Source organism: Equus przewalskii, chromosome 7 (genome assembly GCF_037783145.1).
Source record: "Equus przewalskii isolate Varuska chromosome 7, EquPr2, whole genome shotgun sequence".
Lineage (NCBI taxonomy): Eukaryota > Metazoa > Chordata > Mammalia > Perissodactyla > Equidae > Equus > Equus przewalskii.
Genome location: NC_091837.1, coordinates 5,671,498 through 5,697,025, shown reverse-complemented (window position 1 = coordinate 5,697,025; position 25,528 = coordinate 5,671,498). Strand labels below are relative to the sequence as shown.

At 47.1% G+C, this 25,528-nt stretch overlaps 1 protein-coding gene, 1 long non-coding RNA gene and 1 gene segment (V, D, J or C); 2 read left to right on the top strand and 1 right to left on the bottom strand.

The window, feature by feature from the left end:
• Positions 1-25,528, top strand: part of LOC103544575 (immunoglobulin lambda-1 light chain-like) — a 502,401-nt gene that overhangs the window by 350,037 nt on the left and 126,836 nt on the right. The window lies entirely within an intron of this gene.
• Positions 1-25,528, top strand: part of LOC103543338 (immunoglobulin lambda constant 7-like) — a 230,736-nt gene that overhangs the window by 95,476 nt on the left and 109,732 nt on the right.
• LOC139084676 (uncharacterized) lies at positions 18,038-21,527 on the bottom strand. The gene is made up of 3 exons (XR_011542232.1): positions 21,388-21,527; positions 19,772-19,856; positions 18,038-19,430 (listed from the first exon to the last, which is right to left on the bottom strand). It is a non-coding gene; the product is annotated as an uncharacterized lncRNA (long non-coding RNA).

The following is a 25,528-nucleotide window of genomic DNA, read 5'->3' as shown; positions in this document are numbered from 1 at the left end:
TTCCTTTTCTTACACTGGGCTTGATTTTCTCTCCTTTTTTTACCTTTGTGAGGTGAAAGCTTAAATTATCTCTTTTATATCTTTCTTTCCAATGTTTAGCATTTAAAGCTATAAATTTTCCTCAAAGCACTGCTTTAACTGCAGTCCTTACATTTTGGTATGCTTTATTTTATGTGTTAATAAAAGTCAGTATTGTTTCATTTACATTGTGACTTCTTATTTGACTCATGATTTACTTCAGGTATATACTTCAATTCTCAAATAAGTGGGTTTTTCAACACTTATTCAGGTTGTTTTAAATTTAATTCTGTGTGGGCATGCTTTTTATGATTCCAGTCCTTTTAATATAGTGAAATTTGATTAATGTCTAGAATATGGTCAATAGTTGATAATTTTCCAAATGTACTTCAGGAAATTGTGTCTTTGGCTACTGTGGGTGAAACATCCTACAAATGTCCGTTATGTCAAACTGTAGACAGCATTGTGTAAAACTTCTATATCCTTACTGATTCTCTCTCTCTTTCACACCCCCTCTCTCTATGAGAGAGAGATATTGAAATGCCAGAATCTAATCATGTAAGTTTCTATTCCTCCTTTGAGAGAGGAAACTCTTCAAATCATGAGTTCAATGGCTTTGTGATCCTGACAAAAGTTTCTTGTGATTTCCCAACACTGACCAGGAAGAGAAAGGCAGAGTTCAGATCCCACCTGGCAATGTCCTGGGAGCAGGTGAGGGTCACAGGGATGTGCCTCAACTGCTTAGGCCGATTCAGGCAGGGGTTTTGCACAGAGATCTCAACAGACAGAGAGCCTTGGAGTTCTGCTTTTATTCCTAAGAGGATTGATGAGTCATGTGTGGGAGGAAACTGCATGAGGTTGAGGAAAGAACCACCCAGAGACACTAGAGGAACATTCCACAAGGCTCACACTCACAGCGTCATATAGTGCTTGTTCCTCAGCCAAAGGGGAAAGCTCCTAGTGAAGGCATCAGGTTGATTAGTCAGGAGCACTTGCCTCAGTGGTGGGGAAAATTAGCCCCAGACCAAAGGCTGCTCTGTTGCCACCTAAGAAAGTGCACCAGCAAGTTGAAAAAGGGTAGAACATGTAACGTTACTGTTCAATGTTCAAGTAACATTACTGAGTCCAAAAGAAAAAAAACAAAACATAAAGAGAAATACAAGTGTCCAGGTCCAAACAAGGAAAAACTCCCAATACCTGGCATCCTATCAAAAAATTTACTACAAAGAATCAGGAAATCATGAACCATAACATGTACAGAATCAGTTATTTCAAAATGATCCTGTTGATTCCCAGATGATTTAATTTGTAGACAAGGACATGAAAGTAATTTTTATGACTATATTTCATGTGTTCATTTGGGAATTGGAAAGACTGACACATTAAACAGAGATATAGAGGCATTAAAAAAGACCAAAATTGAACTTTTAGAAATTAAAACTGCAGTATCTGAAATTGAAAAATACACTGAATGAAACTGACAGCAGGGGTTGTCCCTGTGGCTGAGTGGTTAAGTTCGCATGCTCCACTACAGGCGGCCCAGTGTTTCGTTGGTTCGAATCCTGGGCGTGGACATGGCACTGCTCATCAAACCACGCTGAGGCAGCATCGCACATGCCACAACTAGAAGGACCCACAACAAAGAATATACAACTATGTACTGGGGGGGCTTTGGGGAGAAAAAGAGAAAAAAAAAAAAGAAACTGACAGCAGATTAGATGCCCTAAATAAAAAAACTAGTGAACTTGATGACAAGCAATACAAACTATTCAAAAGGAAGCACAGCAAGAGAAACGACTGAGCAAAGTGACCAGGACATCTTTGAGTTAGCGGACAAGTTTGCGTGGACTCAACGTGTGGAATTGGAGGCTCCAAGGAGAAAAGTTGGGAGGAGAGTGAGGATGCAAAAACTAGCTGAGGAAATAATAACCAAAAATAGTCCAAATTTGGTGAAAACTATAAATGCACATATCCAAGAACCTTATCAAATCTCAAGCACGAAAAAAAATATTTGAAGAAAGCAACACCAACATACATCATAACAGAAATGGACTATTGAAAGACACTCTAAGAGCAGCCAGAGAGAAAAGATGAACAGGGGAGGCTGCTGGGAGCGGGACTCCTGAGAGTGAGCCCCACGGTCTCCTGAACCTGCAGGGTTGTGGGCTCCTGCAAGACTCAGCTGCCCCCATCAGAGTCACCGTGAGACCCCTGTCACTCCCACCTGCTCAGGAGAGAAAGGACCAAGCAATACTGCAGAGCAGAGCCAGCAGGACCCAGGCCAGGGCCCTGTACAGCCACAGCAGCTCCCCCATCCCCACAGATTCTCCTGGGCGCAGCCCCGATGGTCACCACCATGTGCAGGCTGAGGGGGGGGGGTCTCTGTATGATGGCCAGACCAGGATGGGGATGGGCACTGAGCCTGGAGAATCCAACGAAAAGTCTCAGTAAAGTGTATGCCATTGAAAGGAGGAACAGACAATACCAGGTCTTAATAATAGGAGATTCTCAATTTTATTAAAACCACAGATCATGCTAGTGTAGAAATTCTCCCATCATTAACTTGGAGAGTTCTGAGATGAAAGAAAAATAAAAGTAAGAGAGATAATATAGGATATAAAACTGAGTTTTAGCTCAGGAAACACCAGGTGTTCCTGCTGAAGACCCAACTGTCCTTATGGGTTGGAGGTAGCATCAGTCATGGATCCCAAATACTTAAGGCCTGGGTCCCTATAGGGCATCATTTAGGTTTTGTGGGCTTTTACTTTTTTGCAGAAGAGCTGTAGATATGCCCTCTCCTTTCTTCCAACAAAAACAATGAACCACGCTGGAGCATTTAAACCCTGGGACATGGTTACAGGAACTACACCTGACCTGCCTCCCTGAAACCCGTGTTTGACCTTTCTGTGCTACACTGAGCAGGGCAGGGGTCAAAGGTGACACAGAGGGAGAACTGGACTTGCTGGTCCACACCCTCTCGGGTGACAGATGCTCTGGGGTGTCCTGTAGGAGGGAAGCTCCTGGTGTGAGTTTTCCTCCACCAGCAGGGGGCAGAAGAGTTGCAGCCAGGAGCATCCAGGACAGAGGCCAGGGCTGCCCAGGTGGAGCCTCAGAGGGAGACCAGCCCTGGAGGTAAGCAGGTGTCCAAGGTTCAGCCCTCAGAAGTAAGTCAAGACAGGTCATCCAATTCCCTTGGTCTGCAGTGACTACATTGTGAGGCTGAGACACACAGTGTCACCGCAGGACACTGCCAGGGCCAGGCACAGTGAGTGTCTCACCTGGGAGATGCAGCTGGGAAGCCTGGTCCCAGGTGTCAGCTTGGGCAGCTCCCGCAGAGCCGTGATTCACTCGGGAGACCACCCTGAGATCAAGGAGCTCTATTGAGGAGCACAATTTGAAAGGATGGGGCTCCCAGGGCCTGTCTTTCACCCAGGACACCTGCCTAAACTTTCTGCCCACTCACAGTCGCTTTCCCCTCATTGTCCAGCTCGAGCCCTGGAGAGCTGCCCCTTCTGTCCTAGGCGTGTCTAGAGAAACCCTGACCACTCACTGTCTGTCTCTCCTTCCCCACCTCCAGGCAAACTCCAACTCGAGACACCACCTCCTTTGCTCAGGGTCATCTCAGGGTGTGGGAGATAGGGCACTCAGGTCCCAGGATGGAGCATCCATTGCCTCCTTCAGGAGACTTTCCAGAGTGAAGTAGATGCTCACTCCTCAGGTCACAGCTCTGGTCACTGGACTATGCTTGCTTCAGTGACAGGATCCACCTCATTGGAGGGACCACTGACCATCCAGCCCCCAGACTTCACACCCTGTGCAAAGACGTGACCTTGGGGACCCTCACAGGGACCATAAGCCGAAAGTTGATGTCTCTGCCAGGTCTGGTTTCTGGTGCTTTTAAGAAGTTTACATAAGATGTTGATGAAAGAAAAAAAAAAGAATCAAAGAATTGCCGTTGTCATTAGCTAGTTTATTATGGGATGAGAGATGTCACAGGAGGGATGCAAACACCAGGTGTAAACTGAGTCTAGAAGTTATGATGGAGCCACAAAAGCGAGTAGTTGTTTAACAAGGAAGTTATCATATACAAAATGATTAATAAAAATTCTACTGGCACTAGTACATTCCAATGACACTATGCCGAGGATGGGGCAAAAACTGTGCCTGAGGGACCCCAAGAGAATGTTAAAGAGGAGGAGGAAGACAATGGGTCCATGACAAACCTTCAATGAGTTAGTGTTGTCAGTTATCTCTCAGGGGGCCCAGCTCAGCCCTCTGGCCAGGCTTCTGGAAGGCCACAGCCAAGCTGAGTGAGTCCAGGACAGAACATAGGCCAGGGGGGGTTGGGGACAGGTGCCATGTGGTCAGACCCCAGGAAGGTGACTGTGATCTCAAATCATGGAGTTATGATTTATTTTCTGACCCAAGTAGCAGGTGGAGGAAACTAGGGGAATCCACCCTCTTTTTCCTCAGTCACCTTGGATGTCACCACAGTTGGATTGAGACTCTCCATCTCAATGAGAAGCCCCAGGGGAAGGTAAATTTACATGAACACCATCCCACACTGCCTCAAAGAGCCTGAAAAGAAAATAAGAAAATAAGCCCAGCAGTGCTGTGAGCTCAGAGGGAGAGCTCTGGGATGTCTCCACCATGGACCCCTCTCCCGCTCCCCCTCCTCACTCCCTGAATAGGTGCTGCTCTCCAGGCTCTGCTGACAGGCTCAGCTCCCAAAGAGACCAGAGATAGCCTGACCTAGAACTTCAGCTCTGCAGAGGGGAAGATGCAGGCTTTGTGCACTCTGGGAATGAGATCCTCATCCTCGTACTCACTCTCACCTCCTCTCTTCCAGGTTCTGTGGATTCCTCTGACCTGACTCAGCCAGACATGTGGTGTCTGTGTCATTGGGACAGACAGCCAGGATCACCAGCCAGTGAGAGAGCACAGAAAGTTATTATGCTCACTGGTCCCAGCGGTGGTCAGGCCAGGACCCTGTGCTGGTCATCTATGAGTATAGTGAGAGGCCCTCGGGGATCCCTGATTGATTCTCTGCCTCCAACTCAAGGAACATGGCCACTCTCACCATCACTGGGGCCCTGGCTGAGGACAAGGATGATGATTACAGGTGTGGGATAGTGATAGTGATGAAGCTCAGCGTCACAGGCTGATGGGAAAGTGAGACAAAATCCTCTTCCTCCTCTATGTTGTACAGTCCTCCTCCCCAGGAGGGCTGTAAACAAAGACGTGAGCAGGTCTGTCCCAGGTGCCCAGATCTGAGATCCCCAGGCTGCCCTCTCTTCCAAGCCCCAAAGACAGACTCTGCCTACAGGGGATCAGGAGAGGGTTTGGGCTGGCAGGACCAGGCCACCCTGGCTTTTTCTGGGCCAGGGTGTGATTTGGAAATAGAGGGACTGAATGGAAGGACAGACACACATTCATGCTTCTTTGTAGTCCCTGGATTTCTTACATGTGGTGATGATGACTATGGCATTACTTTCTCTCCACGGCCCAGATGTCCTGGACTATCCCCAGAACTGCCCAGAGCAGCTGAGTGCCTGAAGCCCCATGGCAGTGTGGGATTCTGAATGGAGCAAACAAACCAGTGCAGTGGACACTGTGGTGTCCACCTAGATCCCTCTTCAGTCCTGATCCCCCACCCAAACAAGCTGGGAGCCCCTGGCAGCTCAAAGTGTGTCCTCACTGGTAAGTGCCATTGTCTGTAGAGAATTGACTCCTCCAAGGTTATGCCCCCTCTCTGATTGTGACTCAGGACAAAAGACTGCTTTATGCCAAGACCCCGAGGACCTGCCTTAGTTTAGGATGACCTTACGGGGTCTCCCATCTGAGTCCTCAATTCTTACCACATTGCGAGTCTGCCCAGTCTTGCTTCCATGCTTTCCTCCAGAGAGATTTTCCAAACTCTATGCATGCAATTCTCCACGTCACAGTGTGTTTCCAGGGAGAGAAAGAGAAAACAAAAGTCTAGAGGGAAGAGTGTGGAAGAGGAGAGATCTGCACGAAGTGAGAACCCTGGAGTCCTGTATATATTCCTAAGAGGACAGACGGGTCATGGGTAGGAGGAAACTGCGTGAGGTTGAGGAAGGAAACACAGACACTTGAGGAACTTTCTGCAGGGCTCACACTCACACAGTCATGTAGTGCTTTTTCCCCAGTCAGAGGAGAGAGCTGCTAGTTAAGGTGTCAGGCTGACTAGTCAGGAGAACTTGCCTCAGTGGTGGGGTAAATTAGCCCCAGACTAAAGGCTGCTCTGTTGCCAACTAAAGAGTGTACAAGCAAGTTGAGAAAAGATGGGCCTGTGTCCAAGTCACTGAATCCAAAAATGAAAAAAAAATCATAGAGAGAAATACGAGTACGCAGGATGCAAGAAGGAAAGAACTCACAATACCTGGCATCCTATGAAAAATTTCTAACAAAGAATCAGCCATGTGAGAGCTAAAAGAAGTATAAAATCAATTAATCTAAATAAGCCCTGAAATTAACCAAATGATGTAATTTATAGACAAGGATACAAAAGCAATTATTATAACTGTAATCCGTGTGTTCATGAACATGTTAGCGGTGACATATGTACTTACATACAGATACACCTTGATCTCCTGGCACTGCATTAGAAGTACTACATATATAATATATAAAAGATCTGAAATCACTAATGTAGCATTCCACCCTAACATACTGTAAAAAGAAGAGAAAACTGACACAAAAGCAGGCAGAAGGAAGTAAATGCTAAAGATAAAGTAGAAATAAAGGATAGAAATAGAAACACATTAGAGAAAACCAAGAAAACTAAAAGTTGGTTCTTTGAAAACAACAAAAATATTGACAAACCTTTAGAGTGGCCAATCATTAATAAAAAAGTCAAAGTGCTAAAACCAAGGGGGAAAAAAGAGCCATTACTACTGAAATAAAACAAAACTTTAACACTGTGAGTGATTACTATTAAAAAATGACAAAAAATTAAATGAAATGGATAAAGTCCTAGAAAGATACAAGTCACTAAAACTGACTGAAGAAAAAATAAAAAACCTGATGAAGTTTGCAACAAGAAAAGAGATTAAATCATTAAGCAAAAATTACCTACAAAGAAAGACCCAGACGAAGAAGCCTTCATTGGAGAGAGCCATCAAATATTTAAAGAAGAATTAAGATCTACTATTCATAAGCTCTTCCAAAAAATAGAAGGGGATAGAAAAATTACCATCTCGCTCGATTAGACCACAATTACCCTGATACCAAAACCGAATGAATAGATCACAAGGAAGAGAAAGTATAGATCGATGACACTTATGGATTTAAACACAACAATCCTCTACAAATTACTGAAAACCTAATCCAGCAACATAACAAAAGGAATATACACCATGACCAAGTAGTACTTGTTGCTGGAATGCAAGGTTGATTTACCACCTGAAAATCAGTTGATGGACTGCACCATATTAATAGAATAAAGGACAAAAGTCATGATCTTCTCAAGAGTCACAATGTTTTCATGCAGCAGACATTGCTTCCGGTTGTGTTTCTAGTCCTATTATTGAATCAAACAGGTGAGATGGGAGGTGCAGAGATGAGATGGAGGCTTATTCATAAAAAGAATCTGGATGCCCCACACCCAATGTGAGGATATTGATGATAAATGATAAAGGTGTATGATTCTGTGTTTCTGAATGTTCTGGTATTCAGAGACCGTTTCCTAGACATATGTTATGGACACAGAATGAAAGGTGACACATTGGTGAGGAGCAGGGTCATGGGAAGGTTTCAGTCAGAGAGAAAAACATATAGAAACCAGAAGACAGAAGAGAGCATAAGGTGTGAGAAAGTAGGAAAGTTCAGATCAATTGGGCCTGAGTGAGATCAAGGAAAGAACAGGAAACACCTATTTCTATCTGGACATCCCATTGAGATATCACTCCCAACCCACCACCCATGTGGCTTGCAAAAAAAAACTCCTGCTCTTAAACATTTCCCTACATCATTGTGGTGTCTAGAATCTAAATCAAGCTCAGTTCACAAGGGCAGGGCAATTCAGCCCGAAGACCCAGGTGGTCCAGGAAGCACTTAGGGAGACAAGCAGGAGGAAGTGAGAGTTTCCACGGTGACCTAGACCAGAGCTTCTGAGACTTCAGTGAGCACATAGCCCCCTGGGGGTCTCCACAAAATGCAGAGGGAGCTGCAGCAGGTCAGGGTGGGGGCCAGGAATCTGCATGTCTAACAGCTCCCAGGGGAGCCTGTGTGGCTGGTCCTCTGAGAACCACACTGAGTGGCTTCACTCCTGCTCACCTGCTACTCACATCTCAGGTGAGAATCATCACAGGAAGGCACAGTCTGTGAAGCACAGGGGGTCTGCTCTCCTTCTCACTCAGGGTGGATGGGGCCTTGGCCCTACACTCAGCTCTGTCCACATTTCCTCCTCCTGTCAGACATGGGAGCCCAGTCTGTCCTGACTCAGCCTCCTTAGGCATCTGGCAACCCAGAAGCTGCTGGGAGCTTTGATGGTGAGGGCCGTACAGAAACTGTCTACTCAGCAGCCATTTCCCATCACATGAACCAGTGAACTCATCTCTACAAGGCCCTGGATTTCAAGGGACAGAGATTCTTGAATTTAAATAGATGGTAATTCTTTGGAAAAAGCACACTGAAAAAGGAAATCCTGACACATGTCCCTGCTGCCTGGGCTGCCAGCAGGAACCAGTCCAGTTCCATCTTTTCAGCACAAGAGGACGCGATCTCTGATCCTCTGCTCCCTAAGAACTTGGAGTTGAGAGAAGAGGGAGGACCCTATGAGACTAATCTGACCATAGTCTCCCGAATCCTGCTCCAGATTTCTGGGGAGGGGAGGGTCCTGTCACTCTTGGAGAGTCATGTGCAGGTGGCTTTCCAGTGTGAACAAGGGCAGAAACCACCTCTTTCCAGGGGAAATGGGAAAGCGTTCATGAGAGTCTCACATCAGACCCAGAACTGAGCGCTTGTGCAGCACAAACAAGCACAGGCTCTCATTCAAGAGATACATTCCATTCTTCACTTTTAGTTTCAGAAATAACACGTTTTATGCAAATATAGGTCTATTTAAAAGATCAGATACCAACACACATGCATGACGGTATAAACTGACAAGTCTGTGTTGAGCCCGATCGTGTTGCTCCACGGGGGAATACTATCTCAAAGCCCTTAATAAGATTGCATCATAGGCTGCATTTCTCTTCACATTTCTGTGGCTTATCATCTTAGTATCTTTAAAGGGGGCAAAAATATCAACTGGGTATTTTTTGAAAAAGGGAAAACAGAAACTTCCTCTATCTACACTCCTGACTTGTACCAAAGCAAAAGCTTCATGGGGAAAGGGAATCACACAGAAAGCAAATAATTATTCTCTTCTTGATAAAACCTGACAATATAATAGGATTATGTATTATACTTACAATGTAATGATCCTGCTACTTGACCATGAGTGGTAGGTAGACTTTTAAGTCTTTTAAGCAGGGAGCCTTAAGAACAGTATTTCAACCGCACTTGCAGGATAAAAGATCATGAAAAGGTCCTTCCAGTTGATGATAATCTGGAGTGTGTTACTCTTAGGGTTTCTTTCAGCCCCAAAGGGAGCAGGGACCTGGCTTCCCTCCCAGGCACCTGACCTGCCCCATGTCCTGGTGCAGTAGCACCCCCACAGGCCACTGGGAGAAGTGACAGGGAGAAGCTGTCTCCATCAGGCTCCACAAATGTTGGCTGAGGGTTTTCTATGGTTCCCTCCCCCAGCCCAGGCTGGTTCCTGTACATTAGAGGAAAATGCTATGTCTGGCCTAGAACCAGCCAGGTCCTGCTCTTCTCTCCTCCTTCTCAGGTGTCCTTGGGAAAACTACCCACCCTCTTTCAGCCCCTTTCCTTCTCTGTCAAGTGCACACCCCTCCTTCTGTGTTCCCACAGGTCATTCAGTCTGTGGGACATTGGGGAATGTGGGGATGGGTTACCCACACAGGATGCTAGACAGCTGGTGCAGAATCAGAGGCACATGCAGCAGCTTAAGGCCCTACAGGGTTGCAGAGTGGGCGCAAAGATGGAGGAGGTCAGCAAGTACCGCCTGAGTATCTTCAGCCCCCAGATAAATGGGGGTGGTGTTGGAACCCACCTGTGTTTCACCTGTCCCTGCCCAGCACCATCCTGGACCATCATGCAGTTTACCTGCTAAGCTGCTCCCAGAATCCTGGTTTATTACCTGGAAATCCCCCCTTATCACATGGCTACATGTCACCCCTGTCCCCAAATCCTTCACTTATAGGAAAGTGTCACATCAAACGGGAACTAGTCTGGATCCCAGAGCCCCTCGGTTTCCCTGGAAAGCCCTGGCTCTCACCCATGGGCACTGACTAGGCTCCTCCTCACACTCTCCTGTCACAGGTTTACTCCTCTTCCCCCAGCAATGGTGGCTCTGCTTTCATCGTTTTCATATTTTCACGGGAAACCTGAGCCCCTCTGTGCCTGGTCTGAGGCAGGCAGGGGCCTTGTGGAGAGAACAATTCCTGCCCTGGGGCAGCAGTCCCTGGCTCAGGAATCAGGAACTAAGCAGTGTGTCTGAATCTACCCCAGGACAGAGGGCGCCCCTGCACCTCCACAACCAGTGAGGAGCGGCCACCAGGGGGCAGCAGAGATCACCAGGCACAGCCGCCTGGACATGGGGTGAGCCTGGACATCAGAGGCTCTAACATGCAGAGGAGTTAGTAACCACGACCTCATACCAGAAGGAAAAGGTGTCCTAAATTTTCCATAGTGTCACCCTTCACTCTCAAGGACAAATTTTCTGTCACTGTGTGTGTCAGATCCTGCTCCTGAGGACATTGTCTATTTCTCTGGCTCCGGTCCAGGCACCTTGCCCTCAGTCCACCCTAATGGTGCTAACACACTGCCACTGTCTGCTAACACCATTCTCCCTGTGGTCACACGTTTCCCTTCCCTCCCTGGGCTCTGAGAGCCCCCTGTCCTGACAGACACGGCCACTCCTCCTTCCCTGGAAGCCCCTCCACTGTCCCCTCACCTGTCCCTCCACTTACCTCTCCCAGGAAGGGGGAGGGGAGCCAGAAAATTCTAGTCTTCCTGTTTCCCAGTGCCTGAAACACAGCAATTTTCCCAATACACTCTCCTTGTTAATCTACTTACAATGTTTTGTTGATTAATATATTCTCCTCTGCAATATTCCCTTGAGGACTTACTGAGGTTTGCAGCCTGCTCTCATTCTTATGCACCAACATTTCTTTCAAGCACATGATGTGTGATTGGCCCTGACCACACAATGAGGATACTAAGGCACAGACCACATGACACTATGGCCAAGAGCAGAAACTCACAGCACCTTGATAACTGCTCAAGAATTCCATGTGTGCCTGGCAGAGGAGGAGTTTCATCCTTGGCTGTATCACTCAGGACCTGTGTCTGGGGTGGCCCTGCACCTGTCTAAGCCTCATAGTGTCACCTGTAGAAGGGGGATGAGCAGGGCCACTGCATAGGAGGCCTGGAGGTCAGAGGGGACTTAGTCTGTAAAGTTTCCAAAGGTAGAGGTGGGACTAGACCAAAATGTGAACATCACCCCAAAATGTTTATGGACCAGATAGTCTGGAGTCCTGAACCAAAATTACCCACTTCCCTGGTGAGCAAGAAACAAACATACAGATGGCCTGGGTCACAGGATAATCCAGCATCAGCACTGTGGCTCTCCAGCCACCTACATGACAGCACCAAGGATCACCCCAAGGGCGGGGACTTCAGGTTCTTTAGAAAATTCACACAGACTCTACTGCTGAACTCTGCCTTGGCCAAACAAGTGCAGGGGTGGAGCCAGACCACAGTGAGGGGTAAAGAAGTTGCTGCAGATTATGAGACAGCATGAGAAGGAGAATTCCCTGGGCTGAGGGGTCGACCCTCTCTGTGTCCCTTGGGGCTGAGCCCTTCTCTGAAACCACAAAGCTCCTCAAGCAGCAGCCCCTGAGCCCTGGCTGATTTGCATGCCCAGCAGCTCTCTCCAGAAAGGGGATAAAAGAGGCCTGGGAGGAAACCTTCCCGGCATTGGGACTCGGGGAGCAGAATCAGGGCACCTCCACCATGGCCTGGACCCCTCTCTTCCTCTGCCTCCTTGCTTACTGCATAGGTGCTGCACCCAGGCTCACACCCACCCCCAGCCCCGGGGCTCTGGGACAAGCCTGGGCCTGACTCTGAGCTCAGCAGGGCACTACCTGTGGGGGCAGGATGCTCATGAACCTGCTGCAGGATAAGGGCTGGTGGGGCTGAAATCCCCCCACTGTGCTCACTGGCTCTGTGTGAGCCCTGAGGGGCTGCACCTGCCCAGAGAAAGAGGGGGGTATTTCTCACTTGTTTAAAGACTCTATCCATCAGTTGAGGCCATGGGCCACTGGGGATGAGATTGTTGAGGGTGGAGGGACATCCTGTGGGTCCCCAGAATCCCTGGAGCTCAGGCCAGGTCAAACAGCCAGGGGATCTCCTGTGGATGAGACCTGAAGGTTGAAGCCCACTTCTTTTCTCTCTAGCAGGCTGTGCGGTCTCCTCTGAGCTGACACAGCCACCCTCAGTGTCTGTGGCCCCGGGACAGACAGCCATGATCACCTGCGGGGGAAATAACATTGGAGGGAAATATTCTTACTGGTACCAGCTGAAGCCGGGCCAGGCCCCTGTGCTGGTCATCTATAGTGATGGCAAACGACCCTCAGAGATCTCTTCCCGATTCTCTGGCTCCAACTCGGGGAACATGTCTGCCCTGATCATCGGCGGGGCCCGGACTGAGGACGAGGCTGACTATTACTGTGCTGTAGCTGATGGCAGCGGGAGCAGTTAGCAGTGACTCACAGTGACATAGAGAGAGGGGGAAGTAGAACACAAACCTCCCTGCCCTGGCCTGGCCCTCACTGTCATCTGCCCTCTGAGCAGCTGTAGGTCAGGCCTTAGGCTCAAGTGTCCTTCCTCTTGCTGGCCAGGCCCTCCCAGGGCGGGAAGTCTCTGAGCAGGTTCTCTGTCCTCTCAGAGCCTCAGTTTATCCTGCTGAGAAAAGGCAGGATTAAGGGCTGTTCTGAGCTATGGGGACTGTTGAAAGAAGGTTTAGGAATTTATCACATAATCTCCAGATGTAACCAAGTGTCATGTGTGAGAGGAGAGAGATGTCTCACGTGGGGCAGCCCTGCTGGAATCCCTTTTCCTGAAGTAGAGCCAGCCCCGTGCAGTCCCAGGGTCTGTGCTCATCTGGTTTCTTGGATGAGGCGTCCCCAACATCCTCACCAGCTGGGTGAAGCCTCCGGAGAACTGGACACCAGGCCCCTGCTGGCCCTGGGGTGCTTCATATCCTAATATTTTACATATAGTATGGGGCAAGTGCAGACCCCACCTTGGGTCTCACATTTTCCTGGCTCCACTGCCATCCTACTGCCCCCAAAGTCCCATCACCTGAACCAGGCAGGTCTGACCCTGTTAGGGTTGATCGTGCCTCCCTTTTGGGTTTGGATTTGGTCATGGGGCTCTGGGCTGCTATCCTTAGAGCTTACCAGGAAACCCTCACACCAAGCCTGGGACCTTCCCCTCAGCTCCATTTTCAATGTTTGCAGGCATGAGAGGAACATCTCTGCTGGAAGGGGCTGAGGGAGTCTGCCTGGAAGGACATCTGATACCAGAGCATGAGTACTGTGTTCCCATGGGTTTCTTTTCTCTCATCTCTCCCTCTCTTCGGAAGTCCAACTAGTTCAATTTTGAAACATCCTACAAACAGAAAAGTTGAAAAAATAGTGTAATGAACCCCCACATACTCTCTCCCTAGAGGCAACTCTGCTAACGCTGGTCACTTTGGCATCTCTATATCTCTCATCTATCTATCCATCATCTGTCTATTTTTCAATCATCTTTCTATCTATCTATTCAACTATCATCTATCATTCTATCTATCTCTCTATCTTCTATCATCTATTTCTTTCTTTCTTTATAATTTATCCATCATCTATCTGTCTATCCATTAGTGTATCTATCTATCCATCATTCATCTGTCAATCTGTTTATCTATCTAGTCATTTATCTTTTATCTATCATCTCTTTGGCACTGGTCTGTCTACCATCTACCTATCTATCTAATTATCATCTACTTTTCTATCCAGCATTTATCTATCTCTATATCTCTCTTTTTCTCTCTCTCCATCGACATACAATGATGTATACTGTTCTTCAGAGGGCAGACTCTTTTTGATGACTAAGACAATTAACAATGATCTTCTATCTAGTCTGTGTTGCACAAGAATATGTCTTACCTGTTTATTTTTTTTTAATAAATCAGTATCCTCAAGATTAACAAGCCAACATTTGGTTATTAGTTCTATCCTGTCTACCATATCTCAGACTGTGCTCCTTGAAAACAAGAGTTACAAAAAATCTTGCAAAAGTTCCACAAGGAAGGATTTTTCACGTTTTGACCGACAGGGAGATCATTCAGAACTCATGGGCTCTGAGTTGCAGGGATGGGAAGACAGTGGCTAATCACAGTGCTACCAACGGACTTACAGATGTGGATGAGAAACTAAAAAGTGCAAAACATTTTCTCTGAAAATACAAAATCTGTTGAAAGTAATTAAGCAGGCACATTGTTTAGATGACAATCATTCTTAAACTGACCTACAGATTCAACACAATCGCTATGATTATACCAACTTACTTCTCTATAGAAATTGGCAACCTGACTGTAAAATTCACCTAGAATTGCAAGGGATCCAGAACTGCCAAAACAATCCTGGAAAAGAAGAAAAAGCAGACTGACTCACTGCCCAATTTCAAACTTAATACAAAGCAACGGTAATCCAGTCAGTATGGTCCTGGCACCATCTACATCAATGAAATAGAATTAAGAGCACAGAAATAAATCAAGGCATCTATGGTCAAGTGATTTTTGGCAAGGGCGCTAAAGCCATTCCATGGGGAAGAATAATCTATTCACCAAACCTTGATGGGACAACTAGACAGTGACATGCAACAGAATGAAGGGGGATGTGCCATTGTAGCGTGTGTAAAAATCCACTCAAAGAGAATTGAACATCTAAGCGTAACAGCAAAAACCATAAAAATCTCAGAAGAAATGATGGAGGTAAATCTTCAAGTCCAAGGATTTGGCAAAGATTGGTAAACATGACACCAAAAGTACAAGAAACAAAAGACAAAAATGGATGAATTGGATTTTATGAAAATGACACATTTATGCTTCAAAGGCCACCACCCAGAAAGTGAAAAGACAAGTGTGGAATGAGAGAAAATACTTAAAATCATGTATTTGACAAGAGACTTGTAACTAGAATAGACAGAAATCTTACAACTCAATAATAAAAAGTCAAGGATCTAATTAGATTTTTCTCCGGGGAAGATATACAAATGGCCAATAGGCTCATGAAAAGTGCTCATTATTATTAGTCATGAAGGAAATGCAAACCAAAACCAAAATTAGGGGCCAGCCCCAAAGCCTGGTGGTTAATTTCAGTGTGCTCTGATTCAGCGGCCTGGGTTCGCGGGTTCGGATCCCAGGGGCAGACCTGCACCACTCATCAGCCATGTTGTACTGGCTACCAAGGAATAAAATAAAGGAAGATTTGCACAGATGTTAGCTCAGGGCTAATCTTCCTCAGAAAAAAAAAAAAATTAGATACTACTTCATCCCACTAGGATGGGTGGGATCAAAAAGTTGCTTAACAGCTAGTGTTGGTGAGGATGTGGAAAAACTGAAATCTTCATACAAATCAAAATGTAAAATGGTGCAGCCATCATAGAAAATAGTCTGGAAATTACTCAAATGATTAATTATAAAGTTACCATATGAACCAGCAATTCTACTCTTAGGATACACCCAAGAAAAGTGAAAACATATGTCCATATAGAACTTGTACATGAATGTCCATAGCAGCATTATTCCTAATAGCCAATAGCAGGAAACAACCTAAATGTCCATCAGTAGATAAATGGACAAACAAATGTGGTCTATCCCTACAACAGAATATTATTCATCCTTGAAATGGAAGGAAACTCTGACACACACTACAACGTGGATGAACCTTGAAACTTATGCAAAGTAAAATAATCCAGGAACAAAATAGAGAAGTCTATAGAAGCGGAGAAATCTATAGTGGCTGTTTAGGGCTGGGGTGTGGGCAGTGAACAGGAGAAGGTAGGTGATAGCTTAAGCGTACTGGGTTTCTTTTCGAAGTGATGAAATGTTGTAAAATCATGGCATGTATCTGTGAATATACCAAAAAAGCATAGAATTATACACCTTTAATGGACACATTACATGATAATTGAATTATTTCTTAATAAGCTGACTTTTTTCAAAAAAAGGAAATGGGTATTTATCTTAAATCTGACCCAGAATTTAACACTTTTGCAGCTAAAAACAACTTTCTTATGAGAAAGGTAAAATACACTCTTTTTTTAGTTTAAAAAATAACATTTTTATGCAAATATCTATAAAAGAGATCAAGAACCCACTGCATGTGCATGATCCCGTGTGACTGCCCCAGCTACTCTGAGCCTGATCATGTTGCTCTGTGAGACAGCATCTTTTCAAAGCCCTGAGTAAAACTGTACCACAGACTGCATCTGTTTTTAGAGCTGTGGCCTATGGTTTTAGAAACTCTACTTTAGGTCACGTGAGTAACGTACAAATGTCAAATGTGGAGATTTTTAAAAAGAACAAAACCGGAAGCTTCCTTCTGACTCGCATGACAGCTGATGTCTAATTTGCGGGGGTGGTGATCACGCAGGAAAAAGAAATAATTCATCACTCAAAATAGCGTTGGCCATTATACTTAGAATATGAAATCTACAATTTACTTACCTTGTTGGAATGTGAGCTTTCAACAGATGATATTTTGTGCACCGGATCCCTAGGACCTAAGCAATGTTTCAAGGATTCTTCCAGGATAAAGACTATGAAAAATCAGCTCTAGTTGCTTCTAATATGGAGTATGTTGGCCTGGGGGTTTCTAACCAGCCCCAAAGGGAGCAGGTAGGTGGTCGCTGACCCAGGAGCCTGACTGACACCAGGCCCAGGTGCAGCAGCGCCCCCACAGGTAGCTGGGAGAACTGACAGAGAGAAGCTGTCTCCATCAGAGCCCCAGAGTTTGGGCTAAAGGCTTTTCCCATTTCCCCTCCTCTAACCTTGTCTGGCTCCAGAACACTGAGAGGAGGTTATTACAGTAGTTTCCCCTTTCCAGTGGGAATATGTTCCAAGACCCCCAGTGGATGACTGAAACCTTGGATAGTACGGAACCCTATATATACTGTTTTTGCCTACAATTACATACTTATAATAACATTTAATTTATAAATTAGGCACAGTTAGAGATTAACAACAATAACTAATAGAGGCTGACCCCACAGCCAAGTGGTTAAGTTAACACACTCCACTTCGGTGGCTTGGAGTTTCGCCAGTTCGGATCCTGGGCGCAGACCTACACACCACTTATCAGGGTAAGCTGAGGTGGGTCCCACATAGAACTAGAAGTAGGTTCTGAATCTGCATCCGGACAGCGGTTGTCCCTGCGCCTCCAGCTGGTACTGTGGAATGGGCGGCAGGGGGCAGCAGAGAGTCACTTGCCAAGGGCCTGGGAATTAGGGTTTTATAAGCAACACAGGAGACTGTCACATGCAGGGAGGGTTAGTAACCATGACCCAATACCTGAAAGAAAAGGCGTCAGTTATTTTTATAGTATCGTCCTAGACAACGACCTACACATTTTCTGACTCCGTGGCCTTTTGATCTCAATCTAGTAGAAATTGCTTAATTCTCTGGCCCAGGTTCAACATGTGCCAGTCCTGATTTAACACTGTCACTGTCCACACACTTGTCTACCCTGTGAATCACAGGATTCCCTCCTCCCTCCCTCCGTTCTGAGAGACTCGCGGCTGCAGACAAGGCTGTTCCCCTCTCCCGGGAGGAGTGCCTGGCACACAGCAGTTGCTGGACAAACTTTCTTGAGTGAATTAATTAAATCAAGATTTTTTATTACTTAATACATTTTCCCAAACAACTGAAGGCATTTAATTATAATAACTGTTGACTTCAAGTGCTTCAGAGATTGAGCCAGCTCTCATTGTATACAGAAGTTGTTTCCAGCATGATTTGTCCCTGGCCTTGAGTGACACTGGGGATACTGAGGCACAGTCCCTATGACCTGCTGCAGGAGCTCATACCAAGGGCAGAAACTTACGGCACTTCAATCACTCTTTGCATGCCTGGCAATGGAGGAAGTTCCTTCAGGCTCTGTGCTTAGAACTTGTGTCTGGTGTAGACTCTGAACCTGGCTAAGCCTGCAGTGTCACCTGTAGAGTGGGGACAAGCAGGGTCCCTGCACTGGGGACCTCCTCTGTGAAGCTTCTGAAGGTGAAGCTAGACCAACACGTGAACTTCACCACAAAATGATCATTCAGGAGACACTCCAGAGTCCTGGATGACATTAACTGCCTCCCTTCTGAGCCAGGATGGAACAGAGGAAGGACCTGGGGGCCCAGGATAAGCCAGCATCACCACTGTGACTCTGACCACCTTCATGACAGGGCCCAGGACTATTCAGTGGACAGGCCTTCAGGTTCCCTGGGAAATGCAGACAGACTTCACCTCTGAGGTCTTCTGTGACCAGTCCAGGGAGAAAGGCCAGGACACAGTCTCAGAAGATGTCGTCCTAGACTATGGGACCAGCAGGTAAAGGAAGATTCAATCAGCTCAGAGTGGGATCTGCAGGGGCCACCCATCCCCTCTCTGTGTCCCTTGGGGCTGAGCCCTTCTCTGAAACCACCCAGCAGCTGTCTCCAGCGAGGGGATAAGAGATGCCTGGGAGGAAACTGGTCCAGGGACTCAGGGATCAAAGTTAGAGTGCCTCCACCATGGCCTTCACCCTCCCCTCATGGGCCTCCATGCTCACTGAACAGGCTCACATCCACCCCCAGCCCCAGGGCTCTGGAATAATCCTTGCCCCGACCCTGAGCTCAGCAGGGCACTCCCTGTAGGGGCAGGATGCTTATGAATCTGCTACAGGAGGAGGGGCTGATGGGGATAAAATCCCCCACTGTGCTCAGTGGTTCTGTGTGAGCCCTGAGGGGCTGCTCCTGTACAGAGAAGGGCGGGGGTGGTTCTCATTTGTTCAAAGGCTCCACTGACCAGCCAGACCCATGGGCCACTGGGGCTGAGATGATAAGAGGGGGCATGCTGAGAGTTATAGAAGCCCTGGAGCTCTAAGACAGGTAAGTGAGACTCTCCTGAGAATGGATCCTTCATCTTCCAGTCCACATCTCCTTTTCTTTCTTGCAGGTTCTGTGACGTCCTACGAGCTAACACAGTCATGATCAGTGTTGTCGTCCCTAGAACAAACAGCCAGCATCACCTGTGGGGGAAAAATGCTCACTGGTACCAGCATAAGCCAGGCAAGGCCCCTGTGTTGGTCATCTTTGATGATAGCAAACAGCCTTCAGGGATCCCTGACCATTTCTCTGGGGTCATTTCTCCAACACTGGGAACACAGCCACTCTGACCATCAGCAGGGCCCAGGATGAGGACTAGGCTGACTACTACTGTGCTGTAGGTGGTAGCAGGGGTAGCAGCTGGCAGTGACTCACAGTGACACAGACAAATAGGGAAGGGGAACACAAACCTCCCTGTCGTGGCCTGGTGCTCACTCTCACCCACCCTCTGGGCAGCTGCAGGTTAGGCCTCAGTCTCAGGTACCTTCTCGGATCCTGGCCCGCCTCCTCCAGGGTTGGGAGACTCTGAGAACCTCCTGTCCTCTGTCTTCTTAGGGCCTCAGTTTATCCTGCTGAGAAATGGTGGGATTAGGGGTTGGGCTGAGCTACGGGGACTATTGGCAGGTTTGTATTAGACACAAAAAGTTTAGAAATGCATCACACAATTTCCAGTTGTAACCAAGTGTCATGTATGAGAGGAGCGAGATGTCTCACATGGGACAGCCCTGCTGGAATTCCTTCTCCTGGAGTGGAACCCCAGGGGCTGTGCTCATCTGGTTTCTTGGATGAGGCGTCGCCCACATCCTCACTGGCTGTGTGAAGCCTCCAAGAACTGGAGACCAGGCCCCTGCTGGCCTCAGGGTTCTTCATACCCTAAGATTTTACATATATTACATGAGAATTGCAGACTCCACCTTGGGTTCCATCTGGGGACTGTCTCCTGGCATGACTGCCCTCTCACTTTCCCAAAGACTCTTATCGTGCACCAGGCAGGTCTGACCCTATTGGGGTTGACCCCACCTCCCTGTTGGGTTTCGATTTGGTCTTGGGACTCTGAACTGCTGTCCTTGGAGCTCACCAGGAAACCCTCCATGCCAAGTCCAGGACCTTCCCTTTGGCTCCATTTTCCATGGCTGCAGGCATGAGGGGAGCACTCTGCTGGATGGGGCTGAGGGAGTCTGCCTGGAGGGGCCTCTGATACCAGAGCCTGAGTACCCTGTTTCCTGGGGTTTCTTTACTCTCACTCTCTCCCTCTCTTCAGAAGTCCAATTTATTTAACTTTAAAATATTCCTCCCCACAAAAAAGTCAAAAGAATAGTGTAACAAGCTCCCACATACCTTCTCTGTGAACAAAACTCTGATAACACTTTACCATTTTGCTTCTATCTCTCTCTATTCATCTATCCATCATCTATCATTCTGTCATCTATTTATTTCTCTCTCTCTTCTCCCCGTCTGTCTTCGAAGAGGGGTAATGATCCATACTGCTCTTAAAAGCACAAGCTCTTTAGAACAACTGAGAAAATTAACAATGATCTTCTATCCAGTTTATACTCACATTTCCCCAGTTACAAAAGAATGTCTCCAAGAATTGATTAATTGTTAACCAATCAGGATTCTTAAGATTCAAACACCAACACTTGCTTATTGGTTCTCTCCAATCCATCATGTCTGAGCCTGGATTCCTTGAAACCTAAGGTTATGGAAAATTCTGCAAAAGTTCCACAAGAGAGGACTGTGTTCATTGTGAACAATAGGACCGTGTTGATGTGTTGGGTTCACTTTCACTTTGTGACCAACAGGGGATCATTCAGATTCCATGGCTCTGAATTGCAGGGACAGGAAGAGAGTGGATGATCATAGTGTCACCAGCTGACTTACAGAAGTGGACAAGAAAATAAAGGTCTACCCTCCAATGTACGAAAGGCAGTGCAAACAGAGACAGAGCATATGGTAAGGCAGTTTTGTGTAATAAATTGAAAAAAACAACTGTTTCTCTATTGAGGCTGATAAGGACAAAATTTCTCCAACATAAGCTGTAACTTTTGTAGGAGCTGACATGAAGGTGACAATCAAGAACACCTGTCCTGCAGCACAGACCTATCCCAATCAGCACAGGTAGATGTCTCAGTTGTACTGAAGCTCCGTCCTTCTCTGGAACAAGGCTCAAGAAGAGACTAGGTTGGCAACTGGACATGTGATGTCCCATGCATCACTGGCTCCACGAAAGGTTTACATTCCTGTTGAGAAAGAAAATCCTGATGTCCTTACAACAGACAGCTTTCTGCACAAGAGGACCAATGCCCAAACCCTTAGAGAGTCAATGAGGAAATTTCTGGAAGACCTACAAAAATGGCTGACTTTACACACAAAAACAGTTTCCCTGGAGAATACTTAAATGCCCATGTAACGACCTTGACAAAGACACAAAGGTCTCCTGCTGCAACAAAAAGGAAGAATATTAGCCATGGAAATGTGCTCAACTGGGCAGAAGAGATGAAACAGGGACTGCAGAAGCACATTCCATAAAGCGGTCACCTGACGGTGCTGGAGGATTTCATGATGAGGATGGTGCAGGAACGCTCCACACAGCAGACATTTCCCACTGCATGAACCAGTGAACATGTCTGTGCAAGGCCCTGGATTTCAAGGGATAGGGATTCTTCAGTGTAAATAGAAACTAACTCTTGGGAAAAAGAAAAAAAAGCACACTGAAAAAGGAAATCCTGACACATGTCCCTGCTACTTGGGCTGCCAGGAGGAACAACTCAGCGAGTCCCAGGTGATGGAGACCTCCCAGGAGATCTGCATTAGGAAGGGACAGTCTTGTTCCACTGTTTCAGCACAATGAGTGACAGGAGGGGGACCGGCTCTCTGATCATCTACTCCCTGAGAATGTGAAGTTGAGAGAACACGGAGGACCATAGGAGACTAGTCTGACCACACCCTCCCAAACCCTACTCCCGATATCTGGAAGGAAAAGGGTCCTATCACTCATGGAGAGTCATATGCAGGTGGCTTTCCAGTGTGAACAAGGGCAGAAACCACCTCTTTGCATTGGAAAAGGGAAAGTGTTCATGAGAATCCCACATCAGACCAAGAACTGAGCACTTGTGCAGTACAAACAAGTTTCAGAAATAATGTTTTTGCAAATATAGGTCTATTATAAAAATCAGATACCAACACACATGCGTGATGATGTAAATAAACTACTAAGTCAATATTGAGCCTGATCTTGTTGCTCCGTAGGAAAATATAATTTCAATCCCCTGAACAAAATTGCGTGCAGAATGTATTTCTCTTCATATATCTGAGGTTTACCATCTTAGTGCCCTCAGTTTTAGGCCACATGGAGAGGAGAAAAACATCAAACGGGGATTTTTTGAAAAGGGAAACACAGAAGCTTCCTCTGTCTACGCTCCTGACTCGTATCAAAGCTGATACTTCGTGGGGAAGGGAAATCACGCATAAAGCAAAGAATTATTCTCTCCTCAATAAATCTTGACAATATAATGGGATTACATATTACACCTACAATGTAATGATCCTGCTAATGGGCCATGAGTGGTAGGTAGATTTCATTAAGCAGAGAGTCTGAAAACCAATATTTCAACGGCACTTGCAGAGTAAAAGATCATGAAAAGGTCCCTATATTTGATGCTAATCTGAGGCTTTTCATTCTTAGGGTTTCTTTCAGTCCCCAAAGGAGGCCTGTGTCCCGGTGCAGCAGCGCCCCCACAGGCAGCTGGGAAAACTGACAAGGAGGAGCTGTTTGCTTCAGGCTCCGCAAATGCTGGCTGAAGATTTTCTATCGTTCCTTCCCTAGCCCAGACTGGTTCCTGTACATTAGAGGAAGTTGCTATGTCTGGTCAAGGACCACCTAGGTCCTGCTCTTTTCTCCTCCTCCTCAGGTGACCTTGGGAACGCCACTCACCCTCTCTTATCCCTTCTTTTCTCTGTGAAGTGAAGGCCCCTCGCTCTGTGCTCCTTAGAGGTCAGCCTGTCTGTGGAAAATGAGGGAATGTGGGATGGGTCCCCCACATGGGACCCTAGATAGCTGGTGCAGGACCAGAGGTGCATGCAGCAACTTAAATACCCGTATGTCTGCATGATGAGCACGGGGATGGGGAAATCAGCAAGCACCCCACTGAGTGTCTTCAGGCCCCAGATAAACGGGGAGAGAGCAGGGGATAGGTCTGAACCCACCTGTGCTTCACACATCCCTGCGCAGCAGCACCATCCTGGACCATCAGGCAGTGTATGTGTTAAGCTGCTCCCAGAATCCTGATTTATTACCTGTAAATCCCCCCTTATCACATGGCTACACACCACTGCTGTTCCCAAATCCTTGACTTACAAGAGAGTGTCACATGAGATGGGAACTGGTCTGGATCTTAGAGCCCCTCAGTTTCCCTGGAAAGCTCTGGCTCTCACCCATGGGAGCTGACTCAGCTCCTCCTCACACTCTCCCGTCACAGGTTTACTCCTCTTCCTCCAGCATGGTGGCTTTGCTTTCACCGTTTTCATATTTTCGTGGGAAATCTGAGCCCCTCTGTGCCTGGACTGAGGCAGGCAGGGGCCATGTGGAGAGAACAATTCCTGCCCTGGGGCAGCAGTCCCTGAATCAGGAATCAGGAACTAAGCAGTGGGTCTGAATTCACCCCAGGACAGAGGGCGCCCCTGCACCGCCACAGCCAGTGAGGAGCGGCCAGCAGGGGGCAGCAGAGATCACCAGGCACAGCCGCCTAGTCATGGGGTGAGCCTGGGCATCAGGGGCTCTAACATGCAGGGGGGTTAGTAACCACGACCTCATACCTGAAGGAAAAGGTGTCCTTATTTTTCTGCGGTGTCATCCTTCACTCTCAAGGACAAATTTTCTGGCCCCATGTATCTCAGATCTGCTCATGGAGACGCTACCTTTTTCTCTGGCACAGGTCCAGGCCCTTTGCCCCCAGCCCACCCTAATCGTGCTAACACGCTGTCGCTGTCTGCTAACACCATGCTCCCTGCAACCACACGTTTCTCCTCCCTCCCTGGGCTCTGACAGCCCCCTGTCTTGACAGACATGGCCACTCCTCCTTCCCTGGGAGCTCCTCCACTGTCACCTCATCTGTCCCTCTACATACATCTCCAAAGAACGGGGAGGGGAGCCAAAAAATTCTATTCTTCCTGCTTCCTAGTGCCCAGAAGACAGAAGTTTTCTCAATAAACATTTGTTGACATATTAAATTAAATTATCTCATTAATTAATACATTCTCCTTGGCAATATTCACTTGAGGACTTGCTAGCGTTTGCAGGCCACTGTCATTCTTATGCACTAACATTTCTTTAGAGCACATGACGTGTGCCTGGTCTTGATCACACAATGGGGATGCTGAGGCACAGACCCTATGACCTGCCCTGGGAGATCATGGCCAAGAGCAGAAACTCACAGCACCTTGATGACTGCTCAAGAACTCCATGTGTACTTGGCAGGGGAAGAATCTTACTTTTGGTTCTACTACTCAGGAGCTGAGTCTGCGACGACCCTGCACCTATCTAAGCCTTTTAGTGTCACCTGTAGAAGAGGAATGAGGAGGGTCACTTCACTCGGCTCCTGGATATTCAGATTAGATCTCCTGTGTGAAGCTTCTGAAGATGGAGCTACAAATAGACCAATATATGAACTTCACCACAAAATGGTTATGGAGGACACATCCCGGACTCCTAGATGACATTAACCACCTCCATGCTGAGCCAGAATGGAACAAAGCAAGGACCTGGGGGCTCCGGATAACCCAGCATCACTAGTGTGACTCTGATCACCTTCATGACAGCCCAGCACTCTTCAGTGGACAGAAGTTTGGGTTTCCCGGAAAATGCATACAGACTTCACCTCTGAGTTCTGCTGTGACCAAGCCAGAGAGAGAGTTTAGGACACAACCTGGGTGGGAGACTTAGCCCCAGACTAAAGGACCTGCAGGTGAAGGAGCATCCTGTTGGCTGAGGGTGGGGTCTGCAGGGAACCCCTCCCCTTCTGTGTCCCTTGGGGTTGAGCCCTTCTCTGAAACCACAAAGCTCCTCAAACAACACTGCCTGAGCCCTGGCTGATTTGCATGTCCAGCAGCTCTCTCCAGAAAGAGGATAAGAGAGGCCTGGGAGGAAACCTGCCTAGCCTTGGGGCTTGAGGAGAAGAATCAGGGCACCTCCACCATGGCTTGGACCCCTCTCCTGCTTGCCCTAGTTGCTCACTACATAGGT